The following is a 15744-nucleotide window of genomic DNA, read 5'->3' on the forward strand; positions in this document are numbered from 1 at the left end:
GCCAGGCTGGGGCTGGGCTGGATGGCCCTGCCCAGGGACACGGTGCCCAGAGGGGGCCTGGATTGTGCTGCCACAAGCACCAGCCCCGGCCTGCCCTGCGCTTGCCTGGGGCCACGCCAGCCCTGCCAGCCCCGGCCCAGCCCCTGGGGCCCAGCTGCCAGCCCTGCTGGGCCCAGTGCTGCCAGCTGAGTCCAGCTCTGCTGCTTACTTTCTTACAGGACCCATGCACATGATGGCACCGATCAGATGCATTTGTAAATATGTTTGAAAGTTTAGAAGTTTCCTGTAAATATGTTTTCTACGTTAGAAGTTCTCTGTAAATATGTTTTGAAGATTGTTACCCCATCGGATCCCATGTAAATATCTTCTGTACGTTGTTGTTGTTGTTGTTATAACGATTGTTATAATGACACATGTTCTGAAAATCCTAGATTTGCCAATTTCGGCAAATAAATACTGTTTCTTTTTAAAACCTGACTCCTCTTGGCCATTCCTTTGGGCACAGGCAGCCTTTGCACATTTGTGGGTTCCACTTGTTCCACGTTCCCACTGCTGGAGATCCCTGGGGGTGCTGGCACGGCCACCCCTGGGCTGGGGGTCCCTGTGCACAGGGGCTCCCACTGACACCACTCCTGGCCCTGGGCACTGCTGCTCTTCCTGGCCTGGGGCACAGCGCTGTCCCCAAGAGCTCAGCTCTCACCAGCTCTCACCCAGGGGGCTCTCACAGCACTGGCCCCTGCAGCCATGCCACCAAAGCAGCCAGCAAACCTTCAGCCACCCTTCCTGCTGCAGACACAGGCACTCCTGGGCCCAGAGCCGCCAGCAGGCCACAGCCATGCAAAATCCACCTGCACGCTCTCAAGGCCACCACAGCCTTGGCAACTGGGCCAGCTACATCTGGGCTGCTGCAGGGGCTGATCTTTAAGCCTTGCAGCCTCCAAAGGCCCTGGGCTCTGCTTCCCAGCCTGCTCTTCACTGCCCTGAGCCCGCATTGTTCCACAGACAAAAGCCAAGCCAGGGCATCCTCACCCTGCCCGCATTCCTGCTGCTGCCAGCGGCCACCGGGCCCTGGGCCCGACTCGGGTGACAGCTGCAGGGACAGGGCAGCCTGTGGTGGGCAGGGGGCACGGGGCTGTGGGCCCTGAGGCTGCTGCTGCTGCTGCTGGGGGCCATGAGCCCAAGAGGGCCCCAAGCTCAGCCCCTGCCCAGGCAGCTGCCCCCAAAGCCCCACACTCCCTGAGCATCCCCATCACAGCTGCCAGGGGAAATACCACGGGCTTCAGTAAAGAAATTCCCCATAGTGACTAAACCAAGGGGTCCAAGGGGAAAGTCAGCACCAGGTGATGTTTACCCACCTTTACAAAGGTGGCTGCAGGGCAGCAAGCAAGAAAGATTTTAAAAAACCCAAAACAAACCACAACAGAGAAACCTAAAAAACCTTCAACAGCTGAGCCCTGCTCAAGTTATTTCTTTAGGGACAGCTACCACTCTCCAGCTGAAATGCTGGGCTTTTGGGGAAAAAGAAAATTACATGTTCACCTCCAAATTGAAAAGGATTAAGATAAGAGAACCTTTCAAACTAAAAATTACTGTCCGAAAGCTTTCATCTTTGCAAGAAATCTCTAGGTAAGACCAGCCTGACAGTTAAACAACTGGTTCTTCTGGTGGGGAGAAACCCTCCTCCTTAAGGGAAGCAGCCTGATAGTTAAAAGCAACTGTTTGCTCAAACTTAAGGCTCCCTGGCACAGCCTGCACTGCCTTTCCTTCCTGTTCACTGATTTACAGGCAGTGCCACGATGGCCCGGGTTCAGATGTTCGGTGCCATCCAGGCAATTTGGCATTGCCATTTCCATATGTTTTAATCGAAGTTTCAGTCCTTGCAACCACTCTTCAAGTGCCAGCTTTCCTTTCTTTTACAGAAAGCTCAAGGTTCCCAGAAGACTTCTGACATCCTCTCTTGCGCTCAGAGAGATGACATTTTCAAACAGATGTTTCCAAAGTTAACAGCATTTGAAAGAATAATGACCTCAAATGCCCCTGCATTCCAGCTTAGCCCAACTCCATTCTGTGTCAGACACTGAGATTCCCACCTCTAAGGCAGGAGCCCTTTGTGCCCCCATCCCTCCTGTCCTTCTCCCCAGCAGCCTGTGCCTGTTTTCCCCGGCAGGATCCCTGTCCCCATGCACCAGGAGCAGCTGCACACAGGCTCACAGCTCCCCTTGCCCTCACCAGGGGGTTTCTCTCATCCCCGAACACGCCGATGAGAACGTCGGTGCGATGCGTGCCCAGGGCCTGCACTGCCACCACAACTGGGATCTCTGCTGTGCTCTGGGGCTGCACAATCCCACAGGGCTTGGGGCTGGAGTAGAGCACAGCAGAGTCCTCCTTGCGCTTCTGGAAGGGACACAATGAAACGCAGATTCAGAGGGACCTCTCAAGAAACTGTAGGCTCCTTAACGTCCACCACAACAGCAACTTACACACACCTTGAAAGATCCCCAGGACAAAGGTCAAAGGCACAAACAAGATGCAAGAATTGTAGGGTTAGCACTCCCAGGGCATCCTGCAAGGAGGCTGCCAGCACAGCCACTGGTGTCTGTGGGTGCAGCAGCTTTTCACAACCCTCTAAGATCTCCCACAGGAAAACACCCTGATGACTAGAGCATCAACTGTTTCCTCAGGAGCTTAAACTGCCTCCTCAAGTTAACACTGGGGTAGGATCCTGTTCTCAGCAGATCTTTAAGACTGAATAGAAAGCAGCAAGGTCTTATCCAAACCCTTTGTTCCCCTAATAATCTCCTCAGGAATATTTGACAGGAGGAGGTGGATGTGATGCCAAACCTGGGGAATAAGCCTGTAGCAGCCAGGAAGGTGGCTGGCATTCCTAATGAGGATCTTCCTCTCATAGGGCACCTTCAGGTGGCACTCATCACACAGCAGCACTGGGGAGGACACTTGGAGCTCAGGAACGAGACACCTGGGCAAAGAGATGAGCCCAGGACAATCAGAGATACTGAGAGAATGGAGAATGCCTACACCCAAGGATTGTGAAATGGAGCAGAACACATTGGTCACTGTCAAATGCACACTGAAGAGCCCTGCAGGGATAAATTGCCTTCTACCTCTTCCCACTCCCACATGTCTTGTCAAGGAGGGGCAAACCCTGAGAGGCAGCACCCAGAGGCTGCCAAGTGCCCCAGGCAGAGCACTTTGCCCCACAGCTGCCTCAGCCCCTCCTTTACCCAAGAAGGCTTGCAAGGACTCCTGCAACAGTGCCAGTGACCCACGAGCTCTGGGGGAGCCTTCCCAACAAGGATCAGTGCTCCCTAAGGCTCAAGGAACACACAGCTCCAGGGTCTCAGTAAAAATGAATCCCTTCTCTGCCATGGTGCTGTTGCCCTGCCTGAGAACTCAGCTCTTTGCCCCAGCCCTGGAGGGCACGAGACAGCAGCTGCCCCACAGAGGGGCTGATCAGCCCCTGCCAGGCCCTGCAGCTCCCTGGCTCCTTCACTGCACAGCTCCAGGCACTGCCTGGCCCCAGCTCCACCTGCTGTACACAGTGGCAGCCCAGGCACTGCCTGCATGGCTCTGCCTGGCACAGGGAACAGCACCAGGGAGCTGCATCCCTCTGGGCATCACACTGACACCCACAGCAGCACAGCAGCATGGAATTCTGCTGCAGCAACAACGACTTTTGCTCTCAACTCTGACAACATTAAAGCTCAAAATGGGAAGCAGAGGCAAGGACAACAACTGGAGCTGACCTGCCACATCAAGGACTGCTTTCCCCTTGTCAGACCTTGCCCTCCCCACTCTTGCTGGGAGCCACTTCCCCACTGCCATGTGCCCTCATGGACAGAGGCAGAGCCTGACTCTCAGCAGCTGCTTGGTGTGGCCCAAACCAGTGCACGGTGCTCACAACCAGCACAACTCCACCTCTTGCAGCCAAAAGGAGAGGAGGCCCTCAGGAAATTTGTTCCACCTCAAGCACCAAAAACAAGGCCAATCAATGATATCATTCCTGGTGCCTTTGGAAGAGGGCCCAGGACCGTGCTGGGCTGGGAGCAAATGTGCTTTTCACTACAGGCTGCTGCCCAAGCACTGCTGTTCTCGTGTCCAGCTGGCACAACATGAGGGCATTCAGCAGCACTTCTCCTTGGCAGCTGCAGCCAGCACAGCCTGGGCAAGGCAGTGCCTGGGGGAGGCCAGGCAAGGGCTGGTACCTGGCTGTGATGATCAGGCTGCCACTCCCTTGCCAATACCCTCCAGGTCCACCAGCAATCTCCGGTAGAACTCCATCACCGTGTTGGAGCACAGGGTCACCTGGTGGAAGAGAAGAACAGTCAATTCTTCCTTCCAAAACCTCATTACCCACGGGTGATATCCTCCAGTTCCTGAGGGAGGATTTGCCTTTCATTCTTCTGCTGCTCCATGTGTCAAGCACAGTCTCAGAGTAACAAAAGCCTTCTGGCAATACCACACTTGTTAAACACACCTTGCTATCAGGGCACAGGTCAGCTACATTAAAACATTAGACTACAGCTCCATGCACCGCTGCATTCAAATTAAGGGGCCAATTTCTCATCTGACTACAAAGACATCCATGCAGAGGAAATCTGACTTGACCACAACGAGTTCAGCTTTACAGCAGGAGGCTGAGGGCAAAGTGTGGCCCAGCAGGTGCTGGGCAGTTCATGGCTGCCCTGGGACCCCAAGCCCGGGCTGGCTCTGAGAACTCCGGCCCCACGCCAGGAGTGGGGAACTGCCCCAGGGTGGGCAATGACCACAGGCAGAACCCTCAGAACTGCCCCAGAGTGGGCAATGACCACAGGCAGAACGCTCAGAACTGCCCCAGGCTGGGCCATGACCAGAGGCAGAACCCTCAGAACTGCCCCAGGCTGGGCATTGACCACAGGCAGAACCCTCAGAACCTCTTGCTCTACACTGCAAGAGAGCAGCCACCAACGGGACCAGGCAGAGGAGAAAGGAGGAGGATCTGTGTCTTGAAATTACACAAGAAAGGGTTTATTCCAAGCAAAAGGACCAGAGCCAAAAGAGCCCTGGACACTCCTGTGAAAGGGCTTTTGTACAGACACAAATCAGGGGGTGGATACAAACAGCAAACCAAAAGGGAATCCTCAGGGGAGCACTGAGGGGATTACATCAAGTGTCTGGGGCCACTTTGGGTAGGAGGGTGGGGAGGATGGCTCACTTGGGCCAATGGGGCCTCCAGGAACAGGGGAATTCCAAAGGGGCGTTGCAGACAGGGATTGGCTCCAGGTTAAATTGGCAAAGAAAGTTGGGGAACAAAAGGGGCTGGGTTTGACAGGCAGGGAAAGAGCTGGAACAAGGGGCAGGGAATGGCATGAGGGACAGCTTTGAGGGAGGGTAAAACCCAGGGGTAAACTAACTCCGGGACAACACGGGGTACAGCACAACAAACCACTTCACAAGGAATCAGTACAATAAATTTGAACCGCTACACATGGCTGCAGATTTGTTTGTCTCCACTGGAGCTTCCTGCAGTGAACACAAATCATTCTGCTCCCCAGGAGGGGGGAAATGACACCAAGAAGAAAAGCTCACTGCATGATACAATGACATCTCTCTAACAGCCACCTTCTGCCCTCATCCTTGCTCTGCCCCGTTGCAATCAAATCAATTGCTCTCAAAAACACAAGAATGGTTTCAGGCCTTGACCATAAGGTCTGTGAGCTCAGCATATGAGTTTGGAAAGCAAACAGTGCTCCTTGAGGAACATCCCGACTAAGCCAGCCAGCAGAGGCCTCCCAGCAGTGCAGATCTCTCAGTGCCAGCATGCTCCAAGCTGGCACCAGAGCCAAAGCCCTCCCACCCTGCAGTGCAGCTCCAGCCCTGGTGCTGCAGCGGCTGTGGCCGGGCTCTTGCCGTACCTCGATGTCCTGGTGTCCCTGGGGGAGGATGGTGCCTCCGCTGGGATTGATGGTAAACTCCCTGGGCTCCACATGCAAATGGATTCCCTTGCTCCAGGCCGGGTCGCTGTCCCTGCGGATCTGATCCACGCTGTCCACAGCCGGCTGCGTGCCATCGTCCGACATGCGGAGCTGGAACGTCAGGGGCACCGCGGAGCTGCTGGTGAGGCGGCAGCGCTGCGTGTAGGGAAAGCCTGGGCAAGGACACAAACAGCCATTCAGGCACCCAGCAGGGCATGATCCTGGGGGCAAGATCCTGGCACGATCAAAGTGGGATTGGAGTTGAGCTCTTTATGATCTGAACTACAGCTCACCCAGAAGCTGCGTGAGGAATTAATCGTCACTTAGTTCCCTTTCACACAGATTCCAGACTGCAGCCTTGAAAATGCCCACTCCTAGCCCTGCTGAACACTGCAAGCTTCTCTCTTTGGGATGGGGACGAGCTCCCTCACCTGCCCCAAACCAGCCCCAGTTCTCTCTCAGTGATGAGTGTGCACCCAGACCCAGCATTTACTCTGAGAATTCAAGCTGTCCAATTCCCTGCTCAGCCTGCCAACACTCCCACCTTTTTCAAGACATATAAAGAGTGAGTTGTCAGTGAGAAGAAGCTACAGCAAAAGAAAGTGAGGATGGGATCAGCAACTAGAACGTGATGCAAAGCACCCTAATGCAGCTTCTCTCTGCAGGATCCTTAAGGCATCTCTTGCTTTGGGCCAAACAGACTGAGCACGCGACAGCTCAGAGCCCACTCAGCTGGGGGCACAGCCGAGCCTTGCTTTGAGATTAGCAATCAGGAACCAGGTCCCACCTCAGCCCACAAACAGGGACATCACAGCCATGCTGCTCACTGAGAGTGCTGCCTGCAAGGGTTTACCCCACTTTGGCTCTGAGATTTGCTTCCCATCCTGCAAAGCCAGAGATAGGGCCACTCATGGTGGGGATGTCCTGCAGAGCGCGCAGAGCAGCCACAGCCTGCTCTGCACTGCACATCTGGCTGGGCTGGCCAGCTCTGTGGGGAGGAGACTTCTCCCCAGGCCTGCTCACCAAGAGTCACTGGGACACAGATGGGGAGGAAAAACAACTGCAGCTGCAGCCCAGAGCTTCTCTGTGCCCATCCAAGTGACCACTGCCAGCTCCAGCAGGGACTCCAGCAGGGAGGCAAGAGAGGCACAAAAAGGACAAACCCAGATGTCAAAACCTCCAACGAGACTGAGGCCAGCACATGCAGACAACAGTCAACAGTTACAAAGAAGCAAAGATACAACAGCTGCCTTCAGCTAAGAGCCCTTAGGCATGAAATTGGATTCAGCAGGATCAGTCTCCTGCTTCAGACCCATATTTCCGTCTGTTGCCTTTCTTGTTTCATTCCTTCCAAAGTCAACTTGACAAGCACCTCCGTGGTGATGCAGGCTGGGGAAGAAGCAGCTCAAGAAAGGCAATGAGTTTCCTTCAGAAGTTCATGAACTTCTTTGTTGTGGCTTTAGGCTTGGCCGTGAAGGGTGCCCTGGGTCTGGGAAGGGGTTCTGGGGGGTTTTGGGCGGTTTTGGCCCTGGGCTGGGCCTTTCCCTTGGGGGTTTTTGGGAGTTGTGGCGTGATGCCGTGGGCGGCTGTGCAGTGGGAGCTGAGGCTGGGCAGGGAGCGGAGCTTCCCTTCCTCCCGCTCGGGGGTCGCAGCTCGGCCGCTGCTGCTGCGGGAGGTTTGTGCTTGGCCCGGGGCTGCCCTGGCTGCAGCTCAGCACTGGCACCGACCCTGCCTGCCTGCCCCGCTGCTGCTGCTGCTGCTGCTGCTGCTGGGCACTGCCCGCATCCCCTGCCCTCTAGGGCTCTGCAAAAGGAGCATTTCCTCCTTCCCTTCCCTTCCCGCACCGGCTGGGGGGGATCCCTGCCCTGCCAGAGCCCACAGCTCCTCCTGCTGTCACCAGACCTCCACCAAAGGGGAAAAACAGGACTTGGCATCTGGGAAATGTCTGTTCTTGCCTTCTTGTCTGTGCTCTCCTGAGATAGTCTAGCAAAGAACTGTTATTCCCTTTCCCACAGTTTTGCCTGGGAGCCCTGTCATTTCAAAGGGATAATCATTTGGAGGGAGGGGCTCACCTTTCCATTGCAGCAAGATTCCCACCTTCCTTGGCAGACATCTGTCTTTTAAAGCAGCACAGAGACACCAGAAAATTCTGCCTTTCTATTCCTTGCTTCCATTGGATCTCACAATGGCAAAATGCCCCCTGAGGCAGCAGCAGCCCTGCAGTTCACAGCCTGAAGAGGCTGCTGGGGCAGAGCAGGAGTGAGGGATGCTTTTCTGTTGGAAGGCACAGATCCCTGAGGCTGTGTCCCAGCCCAGGGAACACTCACCAAAGGAGATGTCCCCGAAGTCGAGCTCAGCGAGGTCGAAGTGTAAACTGGGTGCAGTGACGCTGCCCCTGCAGGCCGAGGACAGAGCAGGCAATGGCTCGGTTAAAGGCATTGCAAAGGTGCGGCTGTCGTGGCTCGGGGGCACAAAACGCGGGCTCAGGGCACCCTGGGTTTCCAACCAACACAGCCCCGTGTGCTCAGCACAGGGCCCTGGGCACAGGAGGCAGCTCCAGCCAAGGGGCAGCAGCCAACAGCCCCTGATGGGCTCTGGGCACAGGGCAGGCAGGAGAAGCCCCCGGTGTTTTGCGGAGAAAAGAAGAAACCTCACAAGTTTATAAAAGTTGTAAAGCCCAGTATGTTTATTTACGGCGCGCGCGCCGGATGCAAGTCCCCCAACAAGGCATGCGTACTTCTGAAGACCTCGAGTCTTCTTTTATCCCCCTTCCAAATGCATATGCATACAGTTTCACAATAAGTTCATACATATTCATTCCGTATGACATTTAGCACCAGTTCTTCTTTATCAAAGGAATTTCTAAGTCAGGGGCAAATCGACCTTCAGGTCTTTTCTGTTTTTCTTTCTCTGTCTCCTTGCTGTCTCCGCATGCTAGTTCTTGCTTCAGCTTTGGCCTCACAGACTTTTCACCTCTCTTAGACACTTCACCTAATTCAGAATGGATCTTTACTCTGTCTCATTCCCCCTTTCCTAGGAAATAAGTAAATTCTTTTACTTAATGAAAACCTTCACTACAGTAAGTGTCTTTTAGTGCTTCACCATGTGCTTTTTACAAAGATGTTAGTACAGCTATTCGTTGTAGCATTCTCCAGTTCCAAATTAACAATATAATAGATAATCCTAAGCTTACCCCAACTAATAGTAGTAAAACTACAATGGGGTGGCACAACTTATTAAAGATTCCATTTGCAGTTGGTGACCACCCAAAGATCACATCCAATAATCTTAACAAAATTACATATACAGAGATTAGAATGGTTTCTACTAGACAGAATAACATCATTGCTATCAATTTGTACAGCAGCACAAGCAGTTCTCAAGCATACACCCTTTTCCAGTATATACGAGCACAGTTTTCTGGTCAGTGACTGGATGAATTTCAAAGTGACAAATACTCTGCTCAGTGTCCAAACACACATCCTGAGCATTAATAGTATTGCTTTCACAAATGAATCCCATCTGTTCTCTAGTAATGCAGGATTCTAAGTTTACTGTCTGCCACTTTCCATTCATCTTTCGTGCCCACACTCTATGTTCTGAAGGATAGAGTATTGTTTTTTCATGGTTTAATCCTAGGGCAATGATGGGATGGATAACATAAACAGTGGCATTATGTATGGAAGCACAAAGGCAGTTGCCACATTAGAAACAGGATCACAGGTGAAATTCACCATAGTCTGCCAGGATTGAAAGTTCCTTTCAAAATCAATTGCATTATCCAACACAATTTCTTGAATTTCAGCTGGAAAATTACCTTCACCCCTTTCCCATATGATCAGAGCTGCTGTTGCTTGTATCCATAACTGTGCTTGTATACAACTGAAAGCTAAAGACACATTATCTTGAACTGTACTAAGTGCTTCTACTATCAGCTTGTGGTCTTGGTCCCTGGCCTTTCCATACTTCCTTAGATTGGCAGTACTTTTGAAATCTGTCACTGGCTAGTTCCTAATGCCAATAGAGATTACTATAAAGGCTGCTTCAATTTTGTTAGGCTACCTGCTGCAGTGGCGAGTTTATTCACCAGTATTTCTGAATCAATTCCATTTAAAACTCCTAATCTTGTCCCTAATATGCCAGTTAGATGTTTGTTATGGGGAACAGGAACTGCTTTCTGTTTATGACCATCCCTCCCTGCCAGAGGGATGTGCTGGACTCACACTGCAAATTCAGACACACTTCACCAGTGTATCTGACAGAGGTTTAGGTCATATTTGAGGCAGATGTTTGTTCTGAAATGTAGAGACCTCAGGAATCTCCTTCCCCCTCCAGAGCACCTGATTTCCCAGATGTGTGGCAAGCAGGAATGTCTCTCCTGGTCTACGAAACTTCACTCACCTTGCCCCTAGCTTCAGGTCTAAGCTTCAAGTAAATAATGAAGGGGAAGTCTAAGAGAAGAGCCTAAATTCATTGCAGTGCCTCAGAAGAAACTGGGATCAGGTTTCTGCTACTTGAAACACTCAGCACAAAGGTGATGCTCAAAATCCTACAGCTTGCTGCTGAGCTCTGAGGTGGAGTCTCTCTCTACCTCTTTTAAGCAGAATCCAACTGCCTCAGACTGGGACAATCACTGATCCAAACCTCAGTAGGAAAAGGGATAGCTATAAATAAAGAAAATCACCTTTCTTGCTTGGGTTAATTTACCACCTGCAGTTCAGCACCCTTTACCAGTCATTGCCTGAGTGTTCAGCCAACCGGCTTGGAAAATGACCTAAGGAGCTGCTGTTCAGTCACATTCTTTACTACGTTAGGTTCAAGTTTGGAGTTTGGGTAGGGTCTGAACTAGTATGGGGTGTATAAGGCCCTGCTGTGGTAAAAAGTGCAGAGTCCACTTTGAATTCAAATGAAAGTCTGATAGTAATTCGAGCTCAAAGGCAGGTCACTTCTACAGGCTGTATCAAGGTGAAATTACACCAACAGTCTGATTCACTGAGGTTATTACAGACTTCCTGGCGTTCATATACATCAGGGGAGGTTCAGACACTAATTACATCTGGTCTCTCATAAGCTACCCTATTGATGACCTGGCACCCTACTTTGATTTCTTCTCCTCTGATTCCTTGAAGAGTCCACAGTTCCTGCTCTTGCCATTCTTGCTCCTCACATACCTGATTCTCGTGGATTACTACAGTAGATATGTTTAAATCTTTTATCTCAGAAGGTTTTCTTATGGATCCAGTATACTGATTAAATGCCAGGGACCAAGGCCATTTAGCATTGCTTTGAACAGAGGTACTCTCAAGTTCTGAAACTTCAGTTATGATTACACACAATACAATTCTACAAACTAAAATATGAGCTACTCCCGACCGCAATATACTCAGTTTGCCCGAGTAAGTTTTAATCTCAGTTCATTGTCTCCTGGCGTCACTCCTTAAGGGGTTTCTGGGCCTTCTTCACCCGAGAGTGATGGATCCAGGCATTCTGCTCCTTGATTTTGATTGCAGTGAAGGTGGTGAGAAGTACTCGCAGTGGTCTGTCCCACTGTGGTTCCGAAGTCTTCTCTGTAAGAGACTTAACATATACATCATCTCCAGGCTATCGAACTCCCTGCTCTGAGTTCCAGCCACATGTTTCTCAATTACTCTGAACTGTTTGCTTAATGACACCATGTAGGTGGACATTCTGGACATTCCCTTTGTGTTCTATATGGTCTTCTATAAGGCATTCCAAAAGGACTCAGCATTCCTTTAGCTCAAGGTTTAGTTTGAATTTTCAATAGTGCTAGTGGAAGAGCTTGGGCTAGGGTAGATTAACTTCTTGCCCCAGTCTTATGATTTGCTGCTTAATCAAATGATTCATTCTCTCCACCTGGCCGCTTGATTGGGGGTGGTATGGGGTGTGAAGTTCCTGATCTATGCCCAGATGGCTACTAATCTGTTGCACTATTTTGGAAATGAAATGTGATTCTTTATCTGAGGATATCGTGGCTGGAACTCTGAAGCGTGGTATTATTCCTTAAAAAAATAATCTGGTCACCTCTTGAGCTTTGACAGTTCTGGTGGGGAATGTTTCTGGCCACCCTGAAAATGTATCTATCAGTACCAGTAAATACTGGTACCCCCCTTTCCTTGGGAGTTCTGAAAAGTTAATTTGCCACTGCTGTACAGGCCCATGGCCTCTCCCAGTCTGACCGAGTTTTGGCCGGGGGGTATTTTGGGGTTAGTCTGGAGGCAAGGATCACATTGTCGGCTTACCTGAGTGATAGTGGCATATAAATTCCTGACAACGATACAACGATTGTTTCAATCAGATGTGTGTTCTAGAAAGCCTGTGGAAATTACTGCTTCAAAGTCAACACTTCATTTCAATGCACTCTGTATCACTCGCAGCCTTGGTCATTTCGAAAAGGAGCCACACTCTATAAAAGGCTTCTAAGTAGTTAGGCCCTAGTGTGTTTTCTAGTGCCCTTCCTTCACTAGTAACCATGAAAATGGGAAGGGATTACTAGCTCTCTTTCAATGGTAGCCCACCCCTTGCAGTTGTACGTCTCTTTTGGTTAGTATTATTGTATTATGGCTTACCTTCGAGGAAAATCTGTACCTCACTCTTTGCTGCTTTCTTTGCCTCTCCATCCGCCAGCTCATTTCTTTCCTCCAATTTTAAGCTCACTCTCTAGTGTGCCTTAATATGCCTTTTCAGGTAGCTGAACTGCTTTCAGCAGCTGGATTGTCTCTTCTTTCCCTGCGAGGTCAGCAGTCCCCTCTCTTTCCAGATGGCTCCATGTGCATGTATGACTCCAAATGCATACCTCGAATCTGTGTAGATGGTTATTCTCCTCCCTTTTGCCCTTTCCAGGGCACGGGTCAGGGCAATTATCTCAGCCTTCTGTGCAGAGGTACCTGTTGGTAAGGGTCCAGACTCGATTACTTCTCTGCAGGTGGTCACTGTGAACTTTGCAATGTCGCTTTCCTGTCAGTGAACCAGGTCTCTGCATCGTCCGGAGGAGTGTCCCTTAAGTCTGGGCGGCGGGAGTAGGTAGCTTCGGTGGTCTCTAGGCAACTCTGGTGTCCACTGAGAAAAGAAGCTGAGTTGACAATATTAGTCACCACTATCTCTACATCGTCTTGCTCTACCATGATGGCCTGGTATTTCAGAAACCTCTGCGGTGAGAGCCAGTGGCCACTCTTTACTTCCAGTGCTGCGGACACTGTGTGGGACACTAGCACAGTCATTTTTGTCCCAGGGTAAACTTGCGTGCCTCTTGAATATTCAGCACGACTGCTGCTACAGCTCTGAGGCAACCTGGCCATCCTTTGGCTGTTGCATCCAGTTGCTTAGAGAAGTAAGCAACTGCCTTTCAGTAAGGGTCCAAGTCCTGAGCCAGTATTCCCTGGGCAATTCCTTGCGTGGGAAAAATAGAAAGAATGGTTTACATCTGGAAGTTTCAAAGCTGGAGCTGACATGAGGGCACTCTCTCTAGCTGGCGAAAGGCCCATGTGGTGTCTTGTGTCCACTGGAGATCTCTGTTTCCATTGGCAATAAGAGCATAGAGGGGTCTGGCGAGCAGTTCATAATTATAAACCCACAGCTGGCACTACCCTGCCATGCCTAAGAGGGTTCGGAGTTCTTTCGTTGTCTGGGGTTTCAGGGTTTGGCATATGGCTTCCCTGCCTTAAAGTCTGCTGCACAGCACTCGCTTCTTACCCCAGGCAGATTACTTTCTGTTTCACTACCTGTGCCTTTTTCTTTGAGACTCTGCATCTTTGGAGTCTTAGGAAATTCAAAAGGCTTACCGTCCAGGCTTCTCTCACTTCCCTCATCCGAGTGGCTACTAGAAGATCGTCCACATACTGCAACAGCCTCCTTTCCTCTTGTGGAGCTTCCTGGGACTCTGGGTCTTTGCAAGCTGTTCTCCAATCGGAGTGGGGAATCTTGAAGCCTTCAGGCACATGGACTATGTGAGCTTGAGTTTGAATGCAAAAATTTCCTGGCTGGCTTCGTGGATAGGGAGGCAAAAGAAGGCATCTCTTAGGCCTAAAACAGTGAACCAGGTTAGCTCAGGTGTTAAACAAGTTAGTAAGGTAGATGGATTTGCTACCACAGGGTATAAATTCTGTGTTATCTTATTGACAGCCCTTAATCCAGTACTATCAGTTATTGGGCTGATTCCTTCCTTATTTTCCTTTTGAGGGTACTACTCAATTCTCACTAGTTGTGTTCTTTCCTTAAGCTTGATGCTCATGGGGGAGCATCTTTCACTCTCCCTGGTACAGCAGAGGCCCATACCCTTGAAAACACTTATTTACTTATTCTAATATCTCCTTACTAATGTCTTTCTTAATTTCAGTGTCTGTTAATGTTAAGCCTAACATCTTTATATCATTTGCCTCCAGAGTAACCTTTCTCATTTGAGAATGTTTAGCAAATTGAGCGAATTGTACAAAAGCTTTTAGGTACACATAGTACACATATTACTTTAAAGGTTTGCACAAGGATGCCTTCTCAGACTGGCCAGCTGTTCAGTTGTTCCCCACACTGCAACATAAACATTCTCCACAGGTACTAAAGTTTTATTTAAAACTGAATATATGGCTCTTGTGTCAACAAAAATTCTTCCCTTTTGGGGAGGTCATCTTTACCCTTCCTCCCTTACTTTGGGAGGAGCCTTTAGCAAATCATATGTACTCATTTTGTGAACTGTGATTGCTTTGCATTTCAGCATGATAATCCTTCCCTGATTTCATACGTTGCTATCTTATGCTGCATGCTGAACAACATGTTTGATTTGCTTTCTCTTTGCCTTGTTTTCCCTTTTCAAGAAATCTGGGTGATTTCTTAAAACACAAAGACATTTCAGCATACAAAACTCTATCCCATTTATCCTCCTATTTTAAAACAGTACTAACAGCAATGAAGTATTATAAATCTTTTTATTTTCTGAGCTGCTCCTACTGGCAGCCTTCTCCCAGTGAGCCCCTCCCAAAAGGGGCTAATTTAGGAACCTTTTTGCTCTGGTCAGTTCCCATTATTTATTTCTCCTTGCCCTATCTCGCTTCCACTCAAAACTTTTTGCAGACCTTCACAGTAGTTTCTCAACTTTCCTCCTATACACACAGCTCCAGGTGGCAGGTATCAGATGTGGTTCCCACACACAAGTTCTAAGAACTTAGGTTCTGAATCCGCTTGACCAGAAACCTCTAATTTACATGTGCCCTGACACTTATTAGAACAGCAAAACCAGTGTTTCTCATAAACACCGCACTGCAATAATAACTGCACATCCAGCTTTTGCTCACAGGCCATTCCCGTGTTCCCTGGTCATACGGGGCAGCCAGAGCTGTCCCTGTGCCCAGGGGACAGCCACTGTCACCTCACACAGCATGCTAATCAAAAACGTGACATAGACACTATATTCTGAGCAAACAAAATATCAGTCTTTTCTAGTTCTCTTCTTGCACAATCTAATTAAGCCCTGTGTCTACTTACACTTGTTTTACTGCTTTGCAAAAAGGCTGTGCTAGTCACAGCCGAAACTCTGATATGCCCACAGACACAAACACTCGCACCCGCACCCCCCCTTTATCTCAAATTCCTTAGAGCCAAGGCTTGAATTGCTGTGAGGGGGGGGGAATTCTTGGAATTCCTTTAACTCTATCGTAATTAAGCATAAATCGCCGTACTATAGTTCTCCTATGTAAAATGCCACTCTTGTTCAACAAAATCTTAAAATCTCCACAAACACTACTATACAATCTGAGAATCAAAT

The 15744-nt window shown here is 49.9% G+C and overlaps 1 pseudogene; it reads right to left on the minus strand.

Moving 5' to 3' along the window:
• Positions 1–1357: 1357 nt before the first annotated feature.
• LOC134420898 (hydrocephalus-inducing protein homolog) overlaps positions 1358–15744 on the minus strand; it is a 28589-nt pseudogene continuing 14202 nt past the window's right edge.

The sequence above is a fragment of the Melospiza melodia genome, chromosome 7, assembly GCF_035770615.1.
Source record: "Melospiza melodia melodia isolate bMelMel2 chromosome 7, bMelMel2.pri, whole genome shotgun sequence".
Lineage (NCBI taxonomy): Eukaryota > Metazoa > Chordata > Aves > Passeriformes > Passerellidae > Melospiza > Melospiza melodia.